The sequence below is a fragment of the Aotus nancymaae genome, unplaced genomic scaffold (genome assembly GCF_030222135.1).
Source record: "Aotus nancymaae isolate 86718 unplaced genomic scaffold, 86718_ANA_hifiasm-v0.15.2.pri h1tg000095l, whole genome shotgun sequence".
Lineage (NCBI taxonomy): Eukaryota > Metazoa > Chordata > Mammalia > Primates > Aotidae > Aotus > Aotus nancymaae.
Window position 1 is genome coordinate 4,663,085 of NW_026988510.1, and position 15,257 is coordinate 4,678,341.

At 57.1% G+C, this 15,257-nt stretch overlaps 1 long non-coding RNA gene across 1 annotated transcript; it reads left to right on the top strand.

Moving 5' to 3' along the window:
* Nucleotides 1–4,798: 4,798 nt before the first annotated feature.
* Nucleotides 4,799–14,937, top strand: LOC105726594 (uncharacterized). The gene is made up of 3 exons (XR_001109578.2): nucleotides 4,799–5,472; nucleotides 13,254–13,504; nucleotides 14,710–14,937. It is a non-coding gene; the product is annotated as an uncharacterized LOC105726594 (long non-coding RNA).
* The last annotated feature ends 320 nt before the right edge of the window (nucleotides 14,938–15,257 follow it).

Consider the following 15,257-nt stretch of genomic DNA (forward strand, 5'->3'; position numbering starts at 1 on the left):
ATCCCAGCTACTCGGGAGGCTAAAGTGGGAGGATCGCTTGAGCCCAGGAAGGTCGAGGTTGCAGTGAGCCGTGATCACGCCGCCGCACTCCTGCCTGGGCCACAGAGTGAGATCCTGTCTCAAAAAAAAAAAGGCAGCAGGAGCCAGAGGTTAGAATGAGGTAGGAGATGGAACAGCCCCTAGAAGCGGGAAAAGACGAGGGGACAGATTCTCCCCTGGAGCCTCCAGGAGGGGCCAGTCCTGCCCACACCTTGAATTGAGACTCCTGAGCCCCATGTCAGGGCTCTGACCTCCAAAACTGTAAGGGAATAAGCTTTCGGTTTAAGCCACAAGGTCCACAGTGACTTTTTACAGCAACACAGAAGTAATACGACTAGGAAGAGCGCCATTCCCAGACGCAGCACCCAGCTCACAGCAGCTGCTCGGTCAGGACCCCTCCATGTGCTCAACTCCGGGAGCTTGCAGCCCTCCCAGAGCCACCCACGTCCCAGGGAGGGGGACTCAGCACTCCTGGCGACCTTGAAGTACCCTTGACCCCAATCTAATCAGTTTGGGAAGCCCCCTGGGAAGGCAGGGTGGTCTGCAGTTGCTGGAATTTTATTTATTTTGAACTTCGTCATCATTTCAAATGGCATTTTAGTTTAGTTCTGTAGTGACAGGGTCTTACTCTGTCACTCAGGCTGGAGTACAGTGATGCAAGCATGCCTCACTGCAGCCTTGAACTCCTAGGCTCAAGCGATCCTCCAGCCTCAGCCTCCTGAGTAGCTGGGACTACAGTCGTGTACCACTACACAGAGCTAATTTTTACATTTTTTCTTTTTGAGACAGAGTCTTGCTCTGGTTGCCCAAGCTGGAGTGCAATGACATGATCTCGGTTCACTGCAACCTCCACCTCCTGGGTTCAAGTGATTTTCCCGCCTCAGTCTCCCGAGTAGCTAGGATTAGAGGTGTGCACCACCACACCCAGCTAATTGTTGTATTTATTTCGGTAGAGACAGGGTTTCACCATATTGGCCAGGCTAGTCTTGAACTCCCAACCTCATGATCCACCCACCTCGGCCTCCCAAAGTGCTGGGATTATAAGCATGAGCCACCGTAGCTGGCCTAAATTTTTTATAGAGATGTGGTCTCACTATGTTGTGCAGGGTGATCTCTAACTCTTGGGCTCAAGTGATCGTCCAGCCTCAGCCTCCCAAAGAGCTAGGATTACAGGCATGAACCACCGTGCCTGGCTGGAATTGTATCTTTTAGAGAAGGCATCCTACCGGCTTCTGAGTTAAGGCCGATCTAATCAGTTGGGAGCCAAGGCTCTCCCCTGATGCTCCAGTGGCCTTGGGAGCTCTCCTAGCACAAAGAGTTCTGCCCGGTGAGACCAGACAGTCAGCCCCACCCTGGGCCCTACAGAGAGAATGAAGCCTCTGGAATGCAGCAAGAACCTGCCTGGAACATCAGCTCTTGACCCAGGAAACTTGGGAAGACATGCGCCCTCCGCACTTGTAAGATTGTTATTTCCCGTGGCTCACACCTGCAGTCCCGGTACTTCAGGAGGCTGAGGCGGGTGGATCACCTGAGACTGGGAGACAAAGACCAGCCTGACCATCATGGAGAAACCCCATCTCTACTAAAAATACAAAATTAGCAGGGTGTGGTGGCACATGCCTATAACCCAGCTACTCGGTAGGCTGAGGCAGGAGAATCGCTTAAATCCGGGAGGCAGAGATTGCGGTGAGCCAAAATCACGCACTCCAGCCTGGGCAACAAGAGCGCAATTCCATCTCAAAAAAAAAATCTTATTTCATCTTTACGTTTCCCCTCCCCTGGTTGTTTCTCCCAACACCAGCTGACTTAAAAGCTCGTATTCACTCAACAAAAGTTTACTGAGCACCTATTATGTGCACTGTGCCAAAGGCTAGATAGATCACGAGGACAGGGAGCCACGGTCCCTGCCTTCATGGTGAGGGCAAGCATGCCGGGCACTGGCTGCCTCAGGGCCCTTGCACATGCTCTTTGCTTGGCCTGGAACTCTCTGCCAAATGCCACCTCCTTAGGCCTCTGTGACCACCTGTCTAAGCCACGCCCTCGGGTCTCTGTGTCCCGTGCCCTGCCTGTTTCTTCATGGCCGTCTCATCGCCTGGCATCACTCTTTTACCTGCTCATTTGGGAGTTATCTGCCTTCTTTTTGAATGAAAGCTCTAGAGGCAGGGGTTGTCTCTGCTGTTTGCCCCTCTGTGCCCCCCGTGCCCAGCATGGTCTTTGGCACACAGGTGGGGCTCAATCAACATTCGTGAACAAAGGCACACACAGCAGTGTAGCAAGGGAGACAGACGTGCCGGCAGACACTCAGAGCACGGTGGGATCAGAACCGTGGTGAAGTCGCGAGCCAGGAGAGATGCCCAGCTTTCCCGTGGCGTCTGCTCCCACTGAGAAGGTCCTGGGTGAGGGTGGGGGTGGCGCTGTCAAACTGCTTAAACCCACAGTGGTGCCAAACGGTTGAGCCGAGTTCCCCGGTGACAGTTTATCAGCTTGGAGCTGTCAAGGGGAATGAAGGACAGTGGGTGGGCAGAGGGAGGCCATGGCAGGGTGGTGGCCAGGTGGGTCAGTGCACGGTGGCCCCTGTAGAGATGGTCTGTGCCTGGTGACAGGGCTCTGTCCTGGGGGTCCCTAGCACTGCCCCAGGACACCCCACCCTGAGCTCCAGAACATTCCCTCCAGCTACTTAGCCAATCTCGTCTTTTCCATCTAAAATCTTTATCACCAACTTATTGAGAAAGAAATTCTAGTTTAGGGTAAACAGATCCTCTTCATGGCAATTTTGCCAGATATAAAGATCTGCTTTTATTCCATGCTTGGTTTATTGTTTTTTCAATTGCCCAAGTTAAATTCTCTTTCCTTTTTTATTTCATAAAAATCTAAACCAGTCACAGACACACAGAGCCACACGCTGGCCAGGGAACCAGATCCCGGTGAGCAGCAGAGCAGGAGGCAGACGGCCGGGAGGGTGTCTGGGCCAGCATGGGTAAGCTGCTGCTAAATATTCCAAGAGGCTCCTGGGGAGAGATCCCCTTACGAGGAAAGAGCCTCTCCAGGCTGCCTGGGCTTCTAAACCTGCCAGCCCCGACTTGCAAGCTCTGTGCTCTCGGCATGACAAGAAGTTCCTGAGAAGATAAACAGGTCGGTCATGGAGAGAGAAACAGACTACGATCCCAGCTCGGCTGGAAACGCAGGAAGAGATGCTGAGACAGAGCGGGTGACAGGAGCCAGAGGCAGTCATGCTGCAGCAGGGCCAGGGAAGGGGGGCTCTCGTGCAGCCCCCCATGCCCTCCGGAGCAGCTGCCGCTTGGCAGTGGGGGCAGAGCTCTGGGAGCGCCTGGTGTCAAAGCACTCGGCACCAGAGCTGCTCCAGGCAGGGCTTGCCAAGGACTTCTGGAGGCCAGCGCCAAGTACCCAAGCCCAGTCCCGCCTTCCTGGCGATGGAGGCCCAAGCCCGGCTGGGAGCCCATTTGCCCAACAAAGAAGAGACAAAGCCGTCCCAGAGCCAGGGTTTCTGGTGGGCACCAGCGCCCTCTCGCTGCCAGGGCAGGCCCAGCTCACACACTCCCACATGCCAGCAAGCATCTGACATGGACTGATTCTTGAAGCCCCACAGCAGTCCGGGCATCACCCCCGTTTTACACATGGGGAAACTGAGGCATAAGGAGCTTATCTGCCACACAGCAGAAGCTCCGAAGGAGCAGAGCCAGGTTTTGAACTCAGAGAGGGAGTCCAGAGGTGCGCACTGAAAGCCATGCACAGCCTAATCACTCCCAGCGAATAACTGATTTAAACACAGGGCTGGAAAAGAGAGAGGGGGAAATGATGTCACTGTAGGCTATTACAACGTCCCCTTCTACCAACCTTCACCTTCTACAAACCTACCCCTTCCAGGCAACGCACACGGCTGCACCCTCACGGCCCCGCGGTTCCATCTACTGTTTGCGGACCCCAGGGACACTCCGCAGGCTCCGAGACATCCTGAGCCGCAGGTTGAGGGGCTGAGCCCCACGGCTACGCTCTGAAAGGAGCCTGTCTGCCTGTACTTGCCCTCTGCTGGCTTCCTTCTTTCGGGTTCCCAACCTGACCTTCTCGGGAGTGGCCGGGGGAACCAGGTGCCCCTTTCTCCGCCGGGAAACGAGGAGAGTGGAGGTGGACGGCCGAGTGCAGGACCGGGTGCGTCGGAGGCGCTGTCTGCACACGTGTGGCTGAGGCCACAGCCCTGGGCACGTGCTGTCTCAGGCAGGTTTCTCAGAAGCAGACAGGGAGACAAAGATGCCGTGATCTCTAAGGCTGGGCTCCCGGGAAGACTGACAGGGTGTGAGGAAGCAAGGGTGACTTCAGACAGAGCCCCAGCCCTGTCCCAGGGGAGCTCTGGAGGGTGGGCGGCTCCTCGCTCCAGGAGGAAGGGCTTTCCACCCCATAGCTGCTGCTCACTGGCTGCATGAGAACTCCCGGCCCTTTCTGCAGAGCAGCTGCAGGGGCCTGAGGACAGGCCTCCAAAGACGGCCTCGAAGATAGCCAGGGGCTGCCTCGGAACCCTAGCACACAGGAACCAGGGAGGGCGTGCAGAGCGGGGAAGTGCCTGGCAGCACGCAGACAGCCTCTGACCCGCGCCGTCTTAGGGATCGTGGCCATGGATGAACTGCCCAGCAGAATGGCAGGGCTCAGCCCCTTCTGCTGGGGACAGTGTTACTGGGGAGTGGCTTCTGTCCTGCTCCTCTTACATCTGGGTGGAGCGTGAGCTGGTTCAGGCCGACGGGAAGTGAGCGGGAACAGCCTGGGTCACTTCAAGGCCACAGCAGGGGAGCATCTAGGGTGTTTCTGTGTGTCTCCTGTGCCCGCTGGTGATGAGACATCAGGACACTCTGGAAGTCTCGAGAAAGCAGACACCATGGCTTGAAGGGAATCTGGGGTCCGGAGTCACCCAGTCAGGAAGACCCACCGTGGGCCCCTGGACTGTCTGTTATGGCACCGTGAGTCCCTGCCCTGACGAATGAAGCTGACTTTATAAACACTGAGGCTGCAGGCAGAATCACGGACTCCAAAGACGTCCACATCCCGATCCCTGCAGCCTGTGCCTGCGCTACCTCTGGGAAAGGGAAATTAAGGTTGCTAACCAGCTGACCTTGGGAAGGGAGATGAGCCTGGATTAGCCACGTGGGTCCAATGCAGTCACAGGCACCTTCTAAGTAAGAGATGGGGCAGGAGAAGAGGAAATAGAACGAGGTGCGACCTGGAAGCAGGTCTGAGAGACACGCCGGTGCTGGATTTGAAGGTTGAGGGAGGGGCCACAAGCCAAGGAATGCAGGTGGCCTCCAACCGAGAAAGCTGCAGAAGGCCCGGAAACATTCTTCCCTGGAGCCGCCGGAAGGAACGGGCCTGGCGCAACCCAGGGTTTCTGCACTTGAGACCCATGTCAGACTTCTGACCTCCAGCACTGTAAGCACTGTGCATGTGTGTGTTTGTGTGTGTGTGTGAGTGTGTTTGTGTGTGTTTTTGTTTGTGTTTGTGTGTGTTTGTGTGTGTGTGCGTGTGAGAAAGAGTAATGAGTGCTGTTTTAAGCCACTAAGTTTGTGGTATCATCACAGCAGCCATGGAAAGGAACACAGATCTCTTCCTAAGTAAGCCATGCCACAGAGGCCGGCAAGGCAGAAGTCAGAAGAGCAGGTGGAGGGAAGGGACCTGCCGGGCCAGCCCAGATGCTGGAGACAGGGCGTGCTGCGTCTTCCAGCAGCTCTCACCCACCCTGCCACCCTGCTCCTCCTCTCCCCTGCCCCATCCACCGTCCCAGACCACCAGGAGAGGCCGGCCTTCCTTCCGCAGGTGGCCAACAGAGGGTGACAGTACCCACAAGTAAACTGAGGCACAGCATGGGAAAATTAGGCTTTGCAACTACACCCTCTGGTGGGAAAACAGCTTAGCGCTTTCATTCTCTTGGTGACCCTTGTTCCCTCCTTCCTCTGCTGTGTGTGGATGCTGGGATCAGCCCTGCCCTGGGAACAGAGAGAGAAACCCCCTGGGTAAGAGCCAGGACGGGGAGGAGACACCACGGGCCCTGGCACCTGTGTGTAGAGAACACAGGCCCAGTCCTGGTTGGCCAGGTTGGAGGTAGGGCCTGGCCTGTGGTTCCTGGAAGCCTGGAGCAAGCGCTGCTGAGAACAGGGGCCCTCTGGGTGGGGGCAGAGCAGACGCTGTTGGGACAGAAGGCACCCACAGAATGTCCCGAAAGGGGCGATCAGCCCCAGCACCCTGTGAAGCAAGGCAACACCCCAGCATGGCAGGTGAGAAAGGGAGGAGCGCCCAGAACACGGGCATGAACAGAGAGTCAATCTTGGCCTAGTTTTCTACAACCCCACCCCAAACTCAGCGGAGGGGTCTGTGGTGTCTACTACGTCTATTAATGATGGTATCGGCTGGGCGTGGTGGCTCATGCCTGCAATCCCAGCACTTTGGGAGGCCAAGGCCGGTGGACAGCCTGAGCTCAGGAGTTTCAAACCACCCTGGGCAACACAGTGAAACTCGTCTCTACTAAAATACAAAAAAAAATTAGCCAAGCACGTGGAGTGTGCCTGTAATCCCAGCTCGGGAGGCTGAGGTGGGAGAATCGCTGGAGCCTGGGAGGCGGAGGTTGCAGTGAGCCAAGTTCATGCCACTGCACTCCAGCTTGGGCAACAGAGTGAGACTCCATCTCAAAAAAAAAAAATTACATCAATAACCACTTCAGAAACTGTTTCACAGCTCAGGAAGGGTACCCAGGGCCCATGTGGCACAACTCCAGGGCCACCACTGAGCTGCGCAACACGGCAGCCCCGATGGCCATGCAGAAAGCGTGTTCACAGAGACCACAATGAGAATGGTGCCTTCTGGAGTTGTACAGTGTGCAACCTGCACAGCCTTGCATGGCAGCCCTCAGTGCCTTCTCCAATGTCACTGACACCATGCTACCAGAAGGATTTTATTTTTACCATGCCTACTCAGCAGTCAGAGCAGCTGAGCCCAGGGAAGGTCCATAACCCTGAGTCAGCTCCGTGGCCGGGAGGTAGCAGTGCTGGGACTTGGAAACTTGGACCTGAGTCCAAGCCGCTCCCTCCTCTCACCGGCCAGAGCTGCTTTTCTCCCACGGCGGTTGCAGACAAAGCAAAGATAATTGTTCCAGGGAAGCCTGCTCCCATCCGCTGATGATAAATGAGGAGCGTCCTCTCGATAGATTTTATTCTGCGTGCGATAGCACATGAGAAATGGGTCTTCGTTTGACTAAAGGTCGAAGAGTATTGGAAGGAGATGAGCTCAAGTGCCCCCCGCGCCACGAGGGAAGGACGCTCGTCACAAGGTCTCAGTTGCACCCTTCTCCCGGCAGCTGGAGACGCCTGGTTAGTCCCTTTGGCCCTTGCCTGCCAGAGGAATCCAGCCCCAGGGGTCCCCACGTCTTCACAGGAGGGCAGAGTCCCCAGCCCTGGAGCTGTGCTCCCCGAAGCCAGCCAGCGGCCACCTCCCGGACAGGCGCTTTGAATGCAACACCTGAGGACCAAAGCTGCCCACATGCTGAGAGCCAGGCCAGCCACCGGGAGCCTTTGCCAGAGAGTGGTCCCACTCTGGACAGGACGGTAGCCCCATGCAACCGTAGTGACATGAGTGATGAGCCATGTGGGCTGGCCTGGGAGCCTAGGGTAGCGGGTACCCAGTGTTACCAAAACTCAACGCAGCCTTCCACAACACACAGGACCCCTGCCTCTGGGAGAGGCCAAGGCAGCTGTCGGCCATGTATGTCCCTGGGGGACTCTGCCCAGGCCCCAGCTTGGCATAGCGGCACCTCCCTACCTGCTTCCTTTCTCTGGCAAAAGCTGCTGTCCACACATACAAGGCATTTCCAGGGAAACAGGGGTCAGAAATGAACTGCCCTGGGCGGTTACAGTCCCTCCACCTGCCCTGCCACCCTCACCGCTGGCAAAGGCTGCTGCCCAAGCCAATGCCAGGGTGGGGCCACCATGGCAGGGGGCCAGAGAGACAGAGAGGGCAGGGAGGGCTCGGTGCCCCTGGGGCCGTGGCCTGGAAAGACGGAGACTGTGTGGGAATAGGCATTTGGAAGGTACGTCCTGTGTGTGTGCCTGCAGTGTGTGCTCATATGTGTGTGTCAGAGGGCCTTGATGCCTGTGCGTATCTATGTCTGTGGGGGGCTGTGCCTGTCTCTGTGTGCCTGTCTCTGTGTGTCTCTGCACCTGTGTGTGTGTGTGTGTGGGGGGGGGGGGTCTGTGCCTGTCTCTGTATATCTTTGCACCTGTGTGTGTCTGTGTGTTTGCGAGGGAGTCTCTGCATGTATCCATGTGTGTACTGCATGTGTGTATGTGAGGCTGTGCATGTACCCACCTGTGGGAGCATGTCTGGCTTCTGGGTGTGTGGTGTGTGTGGTGCGGACAGGGTCTGTGTCTGTCTGCATGTGGCCCTGTGCCTGTTAGGCTGTGTATCCATGTGCATACCATGTGCCTGGGAAAAACCTCGGCAGGGGTGTGTGTGTGTGTGTGTGTGTGTGTGTGTGTGCGTGCGTGCACGCTGTGTCCACTGTGTGTCTGCCTATCTGTGTGTGCGTGTGGCCTATGCATGCACCCGTGCCTATGCTGTGTCTGTGGGCTGTGTCTCCGCGTGCCTGCTTTCCTCTGTGTGTGTTTGCGTGTGTGCACTGAGGCTGTGTCTGTCTCATGCGTCTGCGTGTCTGGACGTGCCCCCTCCCCCTGCGCCCGCCCCGCCGCCCAGCTGGCAATGCACAGCTGGGCCCGGGAGACAGCGCCTGCCCGCCTGCCAGATGAGAGGTGGCAGGTGTGTAATAAACCATTAGTCACTGTCACGTTTCTGAGCAGCAGTGGCTGCCCAGGCGGGGCCTGACGGCGGGACATGCTCCTGGTGGGTCTCTGGCTGGGGAGTCAGCGGGGCTCAGGCTGTAGCCTGACAGGGAGCAGCTGGCAGATGCAGGTTCGAGCCCCCACCCTGCCCCACCTGCCCCACCCGGCCGCAGGGCAGGGGCTTCTGGCTTCCCAGATCAGCCCTTGTTGCAGGGACATTCGCGGGGGTCCCCCATAACCTCTGCACCCTTCTTGGCTCTCCCAGACACTCAGGGGTCCCCCACTGTCCCCTGCTAGTGCTCAGTGAGTGGCAGCAAGGACCTGCTGATGAGACAAGTTTCTCTCCAGGGACCTGGGAACCACCAGGACCAGGGACTCAGGAGAATCCCATTCCCATTCCCAAAGGTCTCCAAAAAGGATTCCTTTTGAAAATGTCACCCTGAAAATTCCTGAATTGATTATTTTTAAACATTTTTTTAAATTAAAAAACTTTTTGCAGCTGGGCGCGGTGGCTCATGCCTGTAATCCCAGCACTTTGGGAGGCCGAGGTGGGTGGATCACGAGGTCAAGAGATCGAGACCATCCTGGTCAACATGGTGAAACCCCGTCTCTACTGAAAATACAAAAAATTAGCTGGGCATGGCGGCGCGTGCCTGTAATCCCAGTTACTCAGGAGGCTGAGGCAGGAGAATTGCCTGAACCCAAGAGGCGGAGGTTGCGGTGAGCTGAGATCATACCATTGCACTCCAGTCTGGGTAACAAGAGTGAAACTCCGTCTCAAAAAAAAAACAACTTTTTGAGGCAGAGTCTTGCTCTGTTGCCTAGGCTGGGGTGGTATGATGATCATGGCTCACTGCCGCCTCAGCCTCGTGGGCACGAGTGAGCCACCCATCTCAGTCACCCAAGTAGCTGGGACAACAGGTGCATGCCACCATGCCAGGCTAATTTTTGTATTTTTTGTAGGACAGAGTTTCGCCTGGAGGCTGCCAGGCTGGTCTCGAACTCCTCAGCCTCCCAGCACTCAGGGCAGCAGCCTGGTGTGCAAGGGCGGGGCGAGCTAGGCATAAAAGCAGACTTCAGGGTTCAAGCCCCATCCCCCTGGCTCCCTGCTGTGTGAGTGGAGGCAGATTGCTCAGCCTCTCTGACCTACAGGATGCTGTTTCACTGAAGGAAGAGGATGTGTGTCCCGACACGCGTAGGGGAGGCGGACTCAGTTCTTCCTTGGTGCCCAGCCCTCTTCAAGCATCTCGCAAGCATCAGCTCACGCAGTTGCCACGAAAGCTCTACCAAGACCTCCTCTGACGGCTCCCTCTTACTGACGTGAGGACAGAGGCTCTGGACCACTAATTAATTTGCCAAAGTCCCTCGGATAAGAAGTGGGTGGGCCTGCTCCCCAAACCACGGCCAGACACTGCCTAAGAGTCCATCTGGGCCTTGTTTTGCTCCGGAGGGCTCTGGTTTCCTAGGGCTCTCCTGGGACCCAAAGTAGTGGGAAAGAAACGGTGAGAACCAGGCAACCTGCCTCCTTCTGGGAACCCTCCACTGGCCCGTGAGCCCCAGGCCAAGGAGGACGCATCACCAAATGGGGGCAACCAGCCTGCCCCAGCCACAGGGAACACCGGCGTCCTCCTCTGCCTGAGCCTCCCCTGCGGATGTCCTGAGTGACAGGCGGGTGTGGGCCCAGCCTGAGCTGCCACCCAGGGCTGAGCATCAGAAATCACAAATAAATCCCAACTCACTGGCCCCAGCCGGCAACCTGAACGCTGAGGGAGCCAAGGCCTGTCACGAATATGCTCGGGTCCTGGTTGAGTTAATCGTCATACCTGCCTCATGAGCCAGGCACTCTCGTTAGCTGTCCTCCCATTTCCCAAATGGGGAAACTGAGGCACAGAGCAGGGAACTCACTTGTCCAATGCTCTTAGCCGTTCCTCCCGACAACAGCCTGGCCTTTGTGATCAGGAACTGTGATCAGCTGGTTCAGGGCAGTGGCAGGGCAGGTCCTCAGTAAGGCCAGTGCCAGCATTTGGGGGACAGAGTTGAGGTAGTAGTCCCTGCCGGCCTGCTTTGTGGCCTGACCACCCTGTCCTCATCTGCCAGTGTCTGGACACCCTTCAAAGGGTTCAGAGTCCCTAAAGCCCCTGGTCACCCCTTCCCTCCCCCGGAGCCTACTACACCAAGAGAAAGAGGCCAGCACTGGGGTTGTCCTGCAGATGGAGGTCCCAGATCAAAGTCCAGGGCTAGGGAGATGGGCCCCCAGCAGTTCCCCATGTGTCCATCTCCTCCCCGGTTTGGCCCAATAACACGGGGTGTTTTGGGTCCATGTTCTCACTGTGGTTGGCTCCGCGGTGGGCTGGGCTGGGGGTCTCCAGTCTCCCTGCTCTAGGGGCAGTGATGGGGGCAGGGCAGAGCCTTAACCACAGCTCCCTCTGTTCTTGCTGACGAACATACTGCCTAAGGGGCGGCTTCAGGACAGGCCATAAAAACGCAACGCAGGGATCGCCTCATGTCCAAGCCCAGCCAGAGGGTCTGACCTGGCCCAGGCCCCAAGGCCCAGCAGCCAAAGCCTCGGGGGTCCACACCAAGGAGGGCACAACCTCGCCTGGCCTCAGGGAAGCACCACGCAAAAGCCCTCAGGAGGTGTCTGAGGACGCCTGGGGTGGGGGGTGCTGTCCACAGCGTGTCTGTGGCTGGCGGGAGTGGGAGCAAGAAGACGGCAGAGGCACCCCGCCCCCCCGGCGCCCCCGCGCACAAAGCAGCCTGGTTCCCGGTGCCCAGCCCAAGAGAACCGCACATGTGCACCCAGGACACAGCACGTTGACATCCGCGAAAACCCAGAAACAACCCCTTCTGGGCTCAAGAATAACTATGACATCATGTTTTCAAATGAATGAATGAATGAAGACGAGAGTATACAGGTAAATAAACACCACCACGGCGGTGCGGGAGGCTGGCAGGTGAGGGGGTCCAGAACCAGGGACGTGGATTGAACCAGGATTCTGGAGCCCGAAGGAGTATGGGAAAGAAAACCCAAACTCAGCGAGGGAGACCCAGCTAGCACCCAGTCTCTCCCCTAGGATGTCGAGAACACGAGGCGGAATGGGGTCTGAACTCGGCTCTGGGAGCCCCCATCCCTGCCGGGACAACCGTTTCCCAGCCCAGAACCCAGAGACACAGAAAGAGCCGGCGCCTACCTGCGCCGGTGAGGTCTGGTCCGTCCTCCTCCCGGCTGCTCTGCGGACACGGTGCTGGCCTCAGCTCCTGGACCATCCTGGGGCCTCTGGGCAGGGTCTCCGCTGGGGCACCCGGCCGGGACTCAGATTCCCGGGTGGGAGGGTGAGCGACTGTAGATGCTTCCAGAGATCCAGAAACAGCCTGAAAGGAAAAGAGGTGGACACGGTGAGCCCAGGCTCTCTGGTCGTGGGTACCATTCCTCACCAATGATGGCCTGACATTGGCCATCAGGAACTCAGACTGGCTGGCTGTGGGCAACGGCAGAGCAGGTCCTCAGTAAGGCCAGTGCCAGTGTCTTCCTTGTCCAGCAAGCCCAGCCTGGGGACACCAGGCTGGACCCCTGCTGCCGGGGTCTTACCCACACAGCACTGCCTGCTTGGCCATCCTAAACGGGAGCTTCTCAAGACCTCGCCGCAGCTGGCCAGCACTGCACGAAGCCCAGAGCATCTAAGAGGGAAGCTGAGGCTGAGCCTAGAAGTCCGACCTTGTCCGGTCCCCTGGCAGTGGTGGGGGCAAGGTTTATTCTGTGGTCCTTGCCCAGACAGCCCCGAGGGCTTGGCACTTGGCTCAGAGAGCTGGGCAAACCATCTCAGCTGCACCCTGCAAATCAGGGCAAGGTGCCCCCAAGTGATGCTGTCTTTCAGACTGGGCCACCAGGCACCTGGTGCCATCTTGAGCTGTAATTACCAGCGGGGGAGCAGCATGCAGTCCCCTCACCTCTCTCAGCAACTGGAGCGCCTCGATTACCACGTGACCAAATGGAGACAGGGCCGGGCGCGGTGGCTCCTACCTGTAATCCTAGCACTTTGGGAGGCTGAGGCAGGAGGGTGGCTTGAGCCCAAGAGTTCCAGACCAGCCTGGGCAACATAGGGAGACCCCATCTTTACAAAAATAAATACATAAACTTAAAAAACGGACACGGGAAGGCTGTGATTATGAATCTTGGATTCTTGCTGGAGAACTGGTAGGGTGGCACCTGGTTTGCTGCACGTCCTGGTGGTGGCCAGCTCTACACCACAAGCTGGCCGGAGTCTCACCTGTGGCTTCCAACGCAGATATTTCTTCTAGGTCCCTGAGGGGAGCACAGAAGTGGCGGGAACCCCTGGGGCCAGGCAGCATTGGCCGCTGACCACTCACAGCTGTGTTCCTCCCCAGGTCCTGTCTTCTGCCAAGAAAACTGCCCTGTGTGACAGTCAGGACTGCAAGGGTGCCACCCCGAGCCTCGGGGCACTTTTGCGGGAATGGCACAACGTGCCCCTCCATCCTGCTGTGTGCACCTGGGCTCGCCAGTCCTGAGGGGAGCAAGAACCACCATGACGACGACGATGGGGACGGCGATGACGACAACTCCACCTGCCCACTGCTAAGGGCCTGCCTGTCCCCTGCTCTGCATGGAACTTAGAATAGTAAGTGCCGGTTATAACTGTAAGGATTAACATGGCTCATCTCCAGTCCACGCTGCAGCGGGGTCCTCCCGTCCCTAAAGCCCTCACTTTTTTGTAATCTTTATAATAGTTTATTTTATTTTTTTTTATTTTTATTTATTTATTTATTTATTTTTTGAGACCGAGTTTCGCTGTTGTTACCCAGGCTGGAGTGCAATGGCGCGATCTCAGCTCACCGCAACCTCCACCTCCTGGGTTCAAGCAATTCTCCTGCCTCAGCCTCCTGAGTAGCTGGGATTACAGGCACGCGCCACCATGCCCAGCTAATTTTTTGTATTTTTAGTAGAGACGGGGTTTCACCGTGTTGACCAGGATGGTCTCGATCTCTTGACCTCGTGATCCACCCGCCTCGGCCTCCCAAAGTGCTGGGATTACAGGTATTTTATTTTTAATTTTTTGAGATGGAGTCTCGCTCTGTCACCCAGGCTGGAGTGCGGTAGTGTGATCTCAGCTCACTGCAGCCTCCGCCTCCTGGGTTCAAGTGATGCCCCCGCCTCAGTCTCCCGAGTAGCTGCGATTATAGGCAGCTGCCACCACACCCGGTCAATTTTTTGTGTTTTTAGTAGAGATGGTGTTTCACCATGTTGGCCAGGCTGGGTTCGAACTCCTGGCCTCAAGTGATGCGCCGGCCTCAGCCTCCCACAGTGCTGGGATTACAGGCAGAGCCACCGCGCCCGGCCACATTTTTATAGTCTTTAAAATTGTCATTAAACATGCCTAACACAGAATTTACCATTCTGACCATGTCTAAGTGTGCAGTTCAGTGGCACTGAGGACATTCCAAATGCTGTGCTACCATCACCACCATCCATTTCTAGAACTTTCTCATCATCCCACACAGCAACTCTGTCTCCAGAAAAGGGCTCCCTGCTCCCTGTCCTCAGCCCTGGCTGTCAGCGGCTGCTCTCTGTCACTGTGACAGGCTGCTCTAGTTGGCCCATCCCCTTTCCAGGGAGGGTTGGCAGGAGCCCGAGGTCACAGGCAGGGTCAGTCCAGGCCAGGGACTTCAGAGGTGGCGAGCTATGCCCCAGCTTCAACAACCAACGGCACTACCCGGTCATGGGGGCACCAGCCACGGTGACCCTCCACTTCCCAGTGAGGAGCTCCGGGGATGGGGGGTTGTGGAAAAGCAACTTGCTGTTGATACAGTTTTCTTTTTCTTTTAGGGATTAGTGCTATAAAACCCAAGTGCCTAAGTGAGATGGAGGCCTCAGAACTCCCCAGGCAAGCACAGGCTGCACCAGCCCCACACGCCGGGGACATAGAAATTTACCGTTCATTTCTGGGAACACTTTAATTTATGGGATCCATATGGTGACACTGGCCAGACCACAGCCCCACAAATCCCAGAGGCCTGCTGGCGGCTTAGGCTGGAGCCAGGAGGCGGCAGCTTACTTTATTCATTCATCAACTCACTCAGAGCCCAGGGTCGGCCCATCAGCGCGCAGGGACCTTGGGGCCCCGTAGCGAGGTGGTTCCCACCCTGTGGGAACAGAGTCACTCCTGCAGCCTTGCCCTGAGTCATCTCAGGAAATGCTGCAGGGTGATGCTAAAGAGAGGCAGGCTTGGGACTGCTGTGTCTACGATAGGGCACAGATGGCAGCTCCAGCCAGCCCCAGAGGCTCCTGCTGCCAGGGAGGGCTTATGAGGCAGTACCCAGTCAAACTGGGCCGAATTAGCGTTCAAGTCCCCAGGGAACGAGCTGGAGGGGAGC